The 10,867-nt window shown below is 37.8% G+C and overlaps 1 long non-coding RNA gene across 2 annotated transcripts; it reads left to right on the forward strand.

The window, feature by feature from the left end:
* The first annotated feature begins 4,071 nt into the window (after positions 1-4,071).
* On the forward strand, positions 4,072-9,137 carry LOC123070285 (uncharacterized). Of its 2 annotated transcripts, none has more exons than XR_006433589.1 (5): positions 4,072-4,086; positions 4,203-4,592; positions 6,269-6,337; positions 7,334-7,477; positions 8,436-9,137. It is a non-coding gene; the product is annotated as an uncharacterized lncRNA (long non-coding RNA). The 2 variants fall into 2 exon arrangements; XR_006433588.1 differs by lacking the exon at positions 4,072-4,086 and having other exon boundaries at positions 4,304-4,592; positions 8,436-8,609; positions 8,708-9,137.
* Positions 9,138-10,867: the final 1,730 nt, after the last annotated feature.

Raw genomic sequence — 10,867 nt, forward strand, 5'->3', positions numbered from 1 at the left:
TACAGCCCGGATTCACTCGTTGTTGACCGACACGTTCGTTGTTGGGTCATGTATGCCTGTCCCTGTAAGTTAGCGCCACTTTGAGTTCACGACTAGTCATGTCAGCTCGAGTTCTCTGTCATATGGATGCTAGCGACACTATCATATACGTGAACCAAAAGGCGCAAACGGTCCCGGACCAGGTAAGGTGGCACCCGTGGGATTACCGTGCGTGAGGCCGCAAAGTGATATGATGTGTTACATGCTAGATCAGTGTGACTTAGGATCGGGGTCCTGACATCCCGGCCAGGTACATCCGCGCCCGTATTCGGATGCATGCGAAGGTACCAGGGGCTACATAGTAGCCCCAACGTTAAAATCCCGCGACTAAGCGAAAGTGTTACAGCTATATAGTCCGGTTGCCTAGTTCGACGTGCGATTACCTCCTTGCCGGACCAAGACGTTGGATAAAGAGTGATCAAGCATATTTTTTCGCGAACACCCCCGCATTATATGCGCGGGGGCTGAAGCCAACGACTGCTATCTTTCGGATTACCCACACACACACACACACACACACACATATATATATATGGTCGCGCTATTCGCCACCCTGGGTGAGGAATTCTTATTCCTCACCCCAGCCACCCTGTACGAGCCACACACACCACACCACAACCACCGTAAGAAACAAATGTTTTCTGAGGTAAAATTACACTGGAGTGGGTGCCACATCCACCATAGAAACAAAACGCTTGTGAGGCAAAATTACGACACGGAGGCGTGTAACCTCTCCTGCTCGCAGGGCGGGTGCGATGTAAAGTTAAGGTGAGGATGGTCAGAGAAGGTAAGTTTCAGATAATTGTTTTGGAACCTGACTCCTAATTCTGTTAAAGAACTGGCAGGACAATTTATATTGGCGTCATATGTTGCAATCGTCGGTGAAATCAAGGAGAATAATATTATCTTTCCAGTAGATGGAGCTGGTGGCTGAGCTCTGCCCCTGATTTCCAATATACTGGCCCTGCAACAAAAGTATACTTTTAAGGAATGAAATAGCTCCTTAAGGTTATAGGGTTTCTTTTTTGAGAATTAAGATTCTATAGGAATGTGTCCGGAGGCTGTCAGGTAATGATATTGCCAGCCAAGTATGAAGATACACAATGTAAATTTCTGAACACAAATTACCTAGGGCATCATGCAAAATACTGATGGTTGCGGTAAAACATATGGACAAGGCCGTATAATTACAGAAACAAACTGACTTGATATGTTACACTGAGCTATATGCACTGAAACATCAGGTCTTGCTAAAACGACCTGAAATTGGTTGATGCCTAGTATCTTGAAGTCTTCCTGGAACCTCCATGCAGCTACACATTGTTCAGACTCCATAAAATCGTCATGATGAATGAAGTCTACGAAACTACAGAGACAAAACTGCACTTATCATATCCTTTGCTCGCATGCAGGATCATGAACTTCAGGATAAGCAACCTAACAATTAATTGGAAGTCTTAGTCAAAGCCAATGGGGTAATCTCAGGCGACCACACTTGAAAGAAGCTTGCAAGAGTGAACTGCTGAAGCTTAATGACAGATTTTACAACTATAGACTGTAGTCAGAAAAACATTAAAACATGGATATATTCTTACCAACAACCCAGTGAATGAGACATGATGGTCCGAGATAAATAGAACAATGCTCTTTGCTAGAGAAAAGCACGCATGCAGATTTTTACTTATAACATGTATACATAAAGAGAATTAAATTAGATGATAAAATAAATAGAGGAATGCTGTTCCCTGAGGAAAACAAACACATGCATATTTTTACTTATACATACTAGCATATACATACAGAGAATTAAACTAGAAGAAAACAGAAATTGCGCAAGCATCAGTCAGAAATTTACCTTTTTATATAGGATTTTATGATATTTGAAGTTCAAAGTGTCTGGCTACTATGCTCCCATTTTATGTCTACATTTTTTCGTCTGAAATGCTATGTGTAGTTGGCATACTGTTAATTTACTGATCTGGATCTAATGTTAGGCATATTTGGGGTATGTGCCTAAAAGTGTCTACATTTTATCTCTTCTGTTATGCTTGCATAATGTAAAAATGGATCAACATCCTAGCGATCAGGGAAGTAACCGACGGGCAGAGCAGGTGCTTTAGGACTCCGCGCCATCCTGCCTCAGACTTGGGATGTCCACTAGTCTGCCTGTACTCATCTTGTAAACTCGCCTCCTAGGAGGATTGTACCAAACTTCTTCTGTTCAATGCAATGAAACGTAAAAGTCTTTTGCGTTTTCTCAAAAAAAAAATGGATCAAGGAATTTGTAGATTCAGAGCGCTCTCCAAGACTACTGCCATCTCTTTAGTGGGTTTCTTTGTCTGGGTCAGTATCTACTTATGCTTGTTATGCTACCTGTTGCTAGATGGATGGATACATTATTAAATAGGTTGATGCTTTATTCCACATCTGTGTCTAAAGGAACTGGCCTTTGAATCATTGCTGACAATCTAGTAAATCACAGGAGAAGGACCATCTAATTACTCCATGCGCTGAGCTGAAACATATTGGCATATCACTGAGGAAAAGAAAGAAACTACAAAATTGACTAATTTGCAGAATGATAGAATGACACGCATAGTTCTTTATTTCCAGATATACCATTTTCAAAGACCAAATAGAGCTGAAATTATATTAGTGGCCCAGGTAAATAAAATAGGGGCGTCGTGGGTGCTTGTTGCCATTAACTACAGCTGAGATTAAAATAAGGGCCCAGGTAAAAAAATGGCACACAAGCAGCTCAAACGTGAGATACTTACTTCAACTCCAACAGGAAGTATATATATTTACTTTAAATCCGAAGCTAGATGATAGGAAGCACTAACGCATTGTAAATAGAAATCAATTACATCATTGAAGCCCACACATAATTTTTTACCTCTGTTGTTGTTGCAGTAGGAAATGTTAGCAGCACCTCCACAATCATTATTAAGTACTCCCTCCGTTCCTAAATATTTGTCTTTCTAGAGATTTCAACAAGTGACTACATACGGAGCAAAATGAGTGAATCTACACTCTAAAATATGTCTATATACATCCGTATGTAGTAGTCCATCAGATACTCTAAAAAGACAAATATTTAGGAACGGAGGAAGTATTAAGTAGTAACATTACAACAATGTTTAGAGCAGCTACTAGCTGCAGGGAGTATGACCCTGATTGACAGAACAAAAACTTTCATGAATCATAGATGTGTATTTGCATATGGTACAACTGATGAACCAAAATTACAACCGATTTTTAAACTTGAAATAACTATCTGCAATCTCTGAAAATTAGAAATCCGGCAAATATGACTTGGTTTCAGAAACAAATGGTGATGTATGCACGACAGGAAGGGGGGAAAGAATCCAACAATTCAGTCCACGAAGGATCAGAAATTATTCCATGGCTTAACAATATGAAGCAGCCAATGAATCGACCAAAAATTCTACAACCAGGAGGCAAGATTCTACTAACTGTATGTCTGCTACGAACTAGATTGGGGATTGAAGCAAATAAAAATTATTTGAGCTGGCAAGGTTGACTACATATTTTTAGGACATACCCACATATCCCAGGTGGTAATGTGTGCTAGATAAATGACTAGTGGTAGAGGTTGAGGACGCTGGTAGTGGTGGCCTCCCGCTTGCCTGTCACGTCCTTATCCATTGGGGCCCCTTCAATTCCACCATCGGGAGAACCATTCACCGGCTTGTAGTCAAATTGGGACCTCGAGGGGCACCGAAGCGAGCAGATCGGAACGCTCAGATGCACAAAAAACAGTTTGGAAAGAGAATGACGAAGGAAAACGTAAGTGGGAGATAATTGGAATTTTAGAACGGAAATCGCTAGATTTGGGGTTGCTCACCTCCTCCCGTGCACTCACACCCAACCAAACTTCAATCCAAACAGCGGAGATGCAGTCACATACCAACCCATGCACTGGAGCGCCGCCGCGATCACCAGCAAAAGGGCGGCAGACGCCGCCCAATTGCCCCAGCGACCACGCCATCGTCAAGACCGCGCCGCCGAGCAGTAGGCCCCCCGGTATAAAATAACGGGATTGCTAATTTTCATCCGGATGAAAATAATTCGTTTTCATCCGTTTTTCTATCCGTCCGATTCTTGTGTCAAGATTCACGTTTTTCCTTTCCTTTTTCCAGCCTCGGGGGTGTTTTATTCGTTACCGGGCCCGCAACCCCTGGAGACCCGTTAATCATGGCGGGTCCATGTGCTAACCGGTTTTTATTTTATTTTGAATTTCCTTTTATCTCCTCCGCTGACTTTGTCCGTTTCCCTTCCCCATTTCTAGCAGCGAGATCTCGGAGGCAGAGAGGGGAGAGCCATGGCGATTTTGGCTGGTTAGCTTTGTTAGGCGTCCGGTCCTCCCCCACCCCCCCTGTTGCTTCTCCTTCAAGCGCGTTGAGGCAGAGGAGAAGTTGACGCATGGTGATTCGGCGGCGGTGTCTTATCTGCTTCCATTGATTTCGTGATGCTCCTCCTTTTACTGTGGTGTTCTCCGAGCCTTGCGCCTCCCTTCTTCCCACAACGAGGTTTGCTTGCCAGTATCCTTTCCCCATGTCTTCATTTCGCTGCAATTTCTGTAGGATCCTGCTAGATCTGGCTTAAAGGTGTGCTTGTTCCCGTGTGTAGTGGTGGATCCTAGCTCTTTTAGGTTGTTTGTGGTGGTTCCTAGATGTCTGATTTTTGTTGCAGATGGAGCAACATCTAGTAGATGTAGATGCAGCAACACCTGATTCAATATAGTTGTAGGGTTTGGTTCCCTTATGCCTATTTTTTATTTATGCTCCCGAATGTTTCTGTAGTTGTTCATGTGCCCCTATATGTGTACAACCCCTAGATGTGTGGATGTAAATGTTGATCTAGCTCGTAGATGTTTCGACTGTATGTGTGTACGATGCCAGTTGTTTTTGTCAGTGAGTTGGGCTGTAACTTTGGGCGAAATCGGAGTGATTGGGACTGAATTTTACCAGTTAAGCGTCAGTGATTCAGGACTGTAGTTTCAGGTTTTATCAGTCCATCTTACTCTGTAATTTTCGAGTGCTTTTGTGTCTGTCTTTGCAACTTCAGTGATGTGTAAGTTTCAGTGATCTACTCTGTAATATTTGAGTGCTTTTGTCTCTGGCTTTGTAACTTCAGTAATGTGTAAGTTTGAGTGATCTACTCTAAATTTTCCACTCGTTTTCCAGCACCAATTACACTCAGTATCAGTGTAACTACAGTCTGAATTGTATTGTGAAACAGAATGTCCTTTTCATTTTCAGCTATGTAAATGTTTGATTGCTCTATTTGAAATCCCTGTTTTCTTAGTGGATTTATAGTGTGTTTTCTGAGTGTTCTACACTGTAATTCTTAGTGGATTTACAGAGTAATTTCGTAGCGGATTTACACTGTAATTCCTTAGCGAATTTACACTGTAATTTTAGGTGGAATTTTTTTACTAGATTTACATTGTAATTTTCAGTGAATTTACACTGTATTTTTAGTGGATTTATACTGTAATTTGCAATGGATCTACACTGTAATTCTTAGTGGATTTACTCTGTAGTTTTCAGTTGATCTTTCATTGTAATCCTATAAGAATTACACTGTATCTCTTGATTTTTACAGTGTAATTCTTAGTGGAGTTACACTGTAATCATTAGTGTTTTTGTAGTGACTATTAGTTATTCTTGGATTACCTTGTATTTACACTGTAGCTCTTGATTTTACGGTGTAATTTTCAGTGTATTTACACTGTAATTCTTAGTGTATTTTTGGCTAGGGTCTGTTAGCGGGTTTTTACCCTTGTAATCTGCATTTGACTAGGGACTATTATGTGGATTATTTTTGTATTATCTTTAGTGGATCTTATAGTGTACTCCCTCTGTAAACTAATATAAGAGCGTTTAGATTACTATTTTAATGATCTAAACGCTCTTATATTAGTTTACGGAGGGAGTAATTCTTATTGGATTTACAGTGTAACTCTCAGTGGGCTTACACTGTAATTTTTCAGTTGATTCTCCCCTTAGTGAATTTGACTAGGACTGTTAGTTGGTTTTTACCCTTGTACTCTGCAGTTGAGTAGGGTCTATTATGTGGATTTTTAGGTCTGAACATTTTTCAGGTAGCCAATCTCTATCTTGTTTGTAATTTACTTTCATGCATTTGGTTGTTTCTTTATTTTATTTTTTTACCGTGATGTCATTTTGGTTTTGCTGTGTAGGTTGCAAGTCTCTTGCTCTTGACTCTACAAAGAAAGCATCAAATGATTCGTCAGTTGGTAAATCTGCTGGTAATATTTAGTCAAACGAGGGTACAAAGGATGGTCCAAATTTGGTTTCTTGTGTGTGCCATGTAGTATCAGTGCTTAACTTTTTTCTTTAGTTTCAGTGCGATCTTCATAGTAATTACATTTAAAAGATCATAGTAATTCTAAGTTCAAGTGACAGTAATTTGCCCTTTTATAAAGTTCCAAAGTTTCAAATATTCAATCATAGTGTCATTTTGGTTTCTGAGCAGGAACATATTGGTTTCTCTATATAATACACTGTATTTTACACTGTAGTTCCAGTGGTCTAGCACTAGAATTACAGTTTGCTTACACTGTAGTTCCAGTGGTCTAGAGATGTAATTCAAACTGTAATTACAAAGGATTTTTCACCCTGGTCCACTACTGTAATTTCTATTGCTGTCCGCTGAAATTTTAGTGGTCTAGTATTGTAATTACAGTTTGTCTGTCACTGTAAATTCCTTATCTGCCAGTGTAATTTAGTTTCACATGTTATTTTTCTGTTCCTCTGTAACCATAGTGTAAAAACACTTGTTAGATTTTGCTTTTGTGTAGGATCTACTCATCTGTATATGTTCTTATTGCTTTTTCTAGTGATCTATTGATTTTGAGTTTATAACAAGAGTGCTCTGTGGATTCTGATCTACTCTTTCGCTTTGGTAGCAACCTGTTGCTGCTCAAGGTAGAACAATATTTTTTGCATTAGCTAATGAAAGTTTTTGCAGGATTTATTTCCCTGCTGTTTTATATTTAAATTTCACAATGATAGTACCTTGTACATCATTTGCGCCTGAAGTAGTTGAGTAAAAGAGTATGCCCTGCTCTGTTATTTTGTTAAGAATCAAGTTAGAAAAGCATGGTTGAATATGTTTGTTCATTTTTTTAGTTAAAAAAAAGCAATACAGAAACAATACAAAAAGAGTAGAGCTTTTGTGTTTCATGATCTACTCTTTCATGATTTGTTACTGATTTTTTTACTCTCTATCTTTTTAATTTCAGTTGTACTTCCCTATTGGTCTCGATGGTTGCTGGTTTTCGTTTGTCGTGTGTATCGAAGATAGAGCTTTTATGTTTCTTGACTCAGCGTTTGGAGAGAACTCAACGTATCATAGAGATATCTATGATGAGCTGGTGATTTTTCTTGTAAGCTTTTATGTATATTTCTGTTAGATTTTGTAGTTGTGCCACTTTCATGTACTACAAATATAGTTTTTAATGCTCCCTCTCTGTTCTAGTGCATTTTTTCCATGTATTTTTAGTTTATTTCAGTTGTATTCCCCTATTATCTTAGTGGATTTACAGCGTAACTCTCATTGGATTTATATTGTAATTATTTTTAGAGCATTTTTACAGTGTAACTCATTGGATTTGCACTGAAATTATCTTTAATGCATTTTATAGTGTAACTGCCATTGGATTACACTGTAATTATCCTTAGTGCATCTACAGTGCAACTCTCATTGGACTTGCACTGTAATTTTCTTTAGTGCATTTTATACTGTAGCTCTTATTGGATTAGTGCATTTTACACTGTAACTTTCATTGAATTTATACTGTAATTATCTTTAGTGCATTTTACAGTGAAACTCAAATTGGATTTACACTGTAACTATCTTAGTGAATTTTTACAGTGTAACTCTCATTGGATTTATACTGTAATTTATCTTAGTGGATTTTACAGGGTAATTCTCATTGGATTTACACCGTAATTCTTACTTGTTGTACTATGTAAAGCTTAGTGCCATTGTACTGTATCCACCACTTTGTGTCTAGTGCATTTAGTGTTAGTTATTTCAGTGTAACATGCACTTTAATTGTACTGATAGCTCCTCCTTATCGTCTACAACGCACTTAATTTTGTTTTCTACAGTAAATTAGTTTGGTATGCTTTCCTAATTTTTAGTTTGAAAACAGATTCATAATATCACTCCTATGATGCACAAATGAATTAGTATTGAAGAGTTTGATGTCTTGTATACAGTTGTTCCTAAGCAAGAGAATTGGTATTATGTTTTTTTGCCTTACATGATTTTGATTAATTTTATATAGATTGTTTTGTAGGCTTCTTTTCTTATTTTTTGTGTTCTTTGTAACTTTTCAGGCATGATTGTGGTGTCTTCACTCTGAAGTATATGGAGATCTTCACACCAAGAACTTAGATGGCAAATCTTTTCTCCAATGTATTCGAAATCTTAGGATCAAATATGTGAATGACATGTTTTTCAGCCCCTTGGACAGCTGCGACAAATCTTTTGTCACTGCTTTCTTTGGCAATGTATGTTCTTATTTTCCTTGTCCTCTATTTCATTTTCTTTTCTCCTTATTAGCTTTTTTTTCTTTGCCTATTCTGGTCTCTTTGATTTTTTTGTGTAGGGAGGCAATGCCAAGTGAGGTTCAGCATGTGCACAGTCCTAGCTCAATTGGTGGATGAGTTCCCCTTTTGAGTAGCATATAACATAGAACCACTAGTGCAAATCATTTGGATTATTGGTGGATTTACAAGGTCTTTTTAGTGGATTTAAAGTGGCATCTTTAATGCATCTTGCACTGTAATTCTTAGTAGTTAATCTTAGCAGTTTTTTCAGTGCAAACCATTTGGATTGTTGGTAGATTTACAGTGCCATTTTAGTGGATTTTACAGTGTAACTTTAATGCATCTTACACTGTAATTCTTAGTGGGCATGATAGAAAGTATTGTCGATTTTAGTGGATTTTACAGCAAATTTCTTGGTGGTAATATTATTGTAATTATACTTCTTTGTCAATGTAATTTTTAGGTGACATCATCTTGGTCCTTTCCTCATCCCTTTGTTTCTTTAGCTTAGTGTACATGGAAAAGCTTTGGCTGTATCGCTGTATCGTTGTGGTTCTTTGATCTCCACTTTTTAGCTGCTCTTCTGTCCGGGTTGGAGAAGTTGGGGTGTAGACCCGTCAGTTTATAAAAGTGGGACAGAAAAGCAAACAAGAGACACGGGACAGGAGACACTTGTCATTCTTTGGTTGGCTAAAAAATATGGATGAAAGCTAATTGGATTTCATCCAGATGTAGAATAGACAGTCCCTAAAATAAAAACCGTCCACAGTAGATTAGGAAAAGACGGGGAGATTTTTATTTTTTGAGGGGACGGTGAGATGGGCTGGTTTCGAGTAATAACTCATGAAAGGTAAAAATACCTAGACACCGTGGTAATCTTGGGAGCTCCTAACTGGCGCCTTAAGCGCCGGTTCTGGAAGCTGGCGCTCACAGCCACGCCTGCTGGGCCGGCCCACAACACGCCTTATCTATACCACAAAAAAATCCCTTAAAAATTGTTGCTCGCGTGAGGATTAGACCACGCGACCTCCAGTACATGTTTCATGTCGACTAACCACTAAGGCAACCAATCGATCATGGATATTTCTAGCGCGAACGATTTAAGAATAATTAAAGTCGTGCTATTTATTGCGCACAGATTCAGGGAAACGTAATTTTTTCGGGAAGAAATTTGAAAGTTCACAGGTTTCAAAATAATCACGAATTGAAAAGGTTAACGAACTAAAAAAATCATTGATTTTAAAAAAGTTCACAGATTTCAAAAAAGTTCATCAATATCAAATAAGTTAGTTTGAATTTAAAAAAAGTTCAATGAATTTGAAAAAAAGTTTATCGAAGTTGAAAAAAGTTCATCAAATTTGACAAAAGTTCGTCGAAATCTAGAAAAAATTCATCGAAATTGAAAAAAAGTTCATGGAATTTAAAAAAATGTATTTTTGGTTTTTTGTTCATGATTTCAAAATGTGCTCATAGTTTTTCAAATTTATTCACGTTTTCAAATTTTGTTCACAATTTTAAATTGTTTAGTGTACATAAACAAATGTTCAATGGGTATTTAAATGGTTTTTCAGCGCATATCACAAAATTGTTCAATGTGTAGTTAAACATTGTTCAGATTATATTACAAAAATGTTCAATGTATAAAATTTGTTCATCTTATATAAAAAGAATGTATAAATATGTTTTAAATTATTTCAATGTATATCACAAAAATGTTCGATGTGTAGTTAAAAATTGTTCATCGTACACCGAAAAAATGTTCAGTGTATATTTGAAAATCACGCATCGTATATAATTTTTTGTTCAGGTTCTCAATAATTGTTCACGTTTTAAAAAATCATGGAATTTGAAAATTTTCATTGAATTTTAGAAAAACTTCATTCAATTTTTAAAATTTCACGAATTTAAAATATTCGCATTTTTAAGAAAAAAGAAAACGAGAAAATAAAAATAGAAAAGGAAACAGAAAAAAGAAAAAGGAAAAACGCCCAGAAATCATCGAGCAGTGAAAGCTGGTTTGGTGGTCTCTCGCAGCCTACGTAAATAAAAGAACGAAAATAAGAAAATGGGCACGATTGGTATGGTGGTCTGTTAGTTAGTGCGCTGCTGTTTCAATTGAGAGGTCACGAGTTCAAGCCTTCATATTCGATATAAGGTTTTTGCTGCAGTTTTTTAACAGAAAGAAAAAGAAGGAAACAGGCCGGCCCAGCGCAGCGCTT

This window comes from Triticum aestivum, chromosome 3B (assembly GCF_018294505.1).
Source record: "Triticum aestivum cultivar Chinese Spring chromosome 3B, IWGSC CS RefSeq v2.1, whole genome shotgun sequence".
Taxonomy (NCBI): domain Eukaryota; kingdom Viridiplantae; phylum Streptophyta; class Magnoliopsida; order Poales; family Poaceae; genus Triticum; species Triticum aestivum.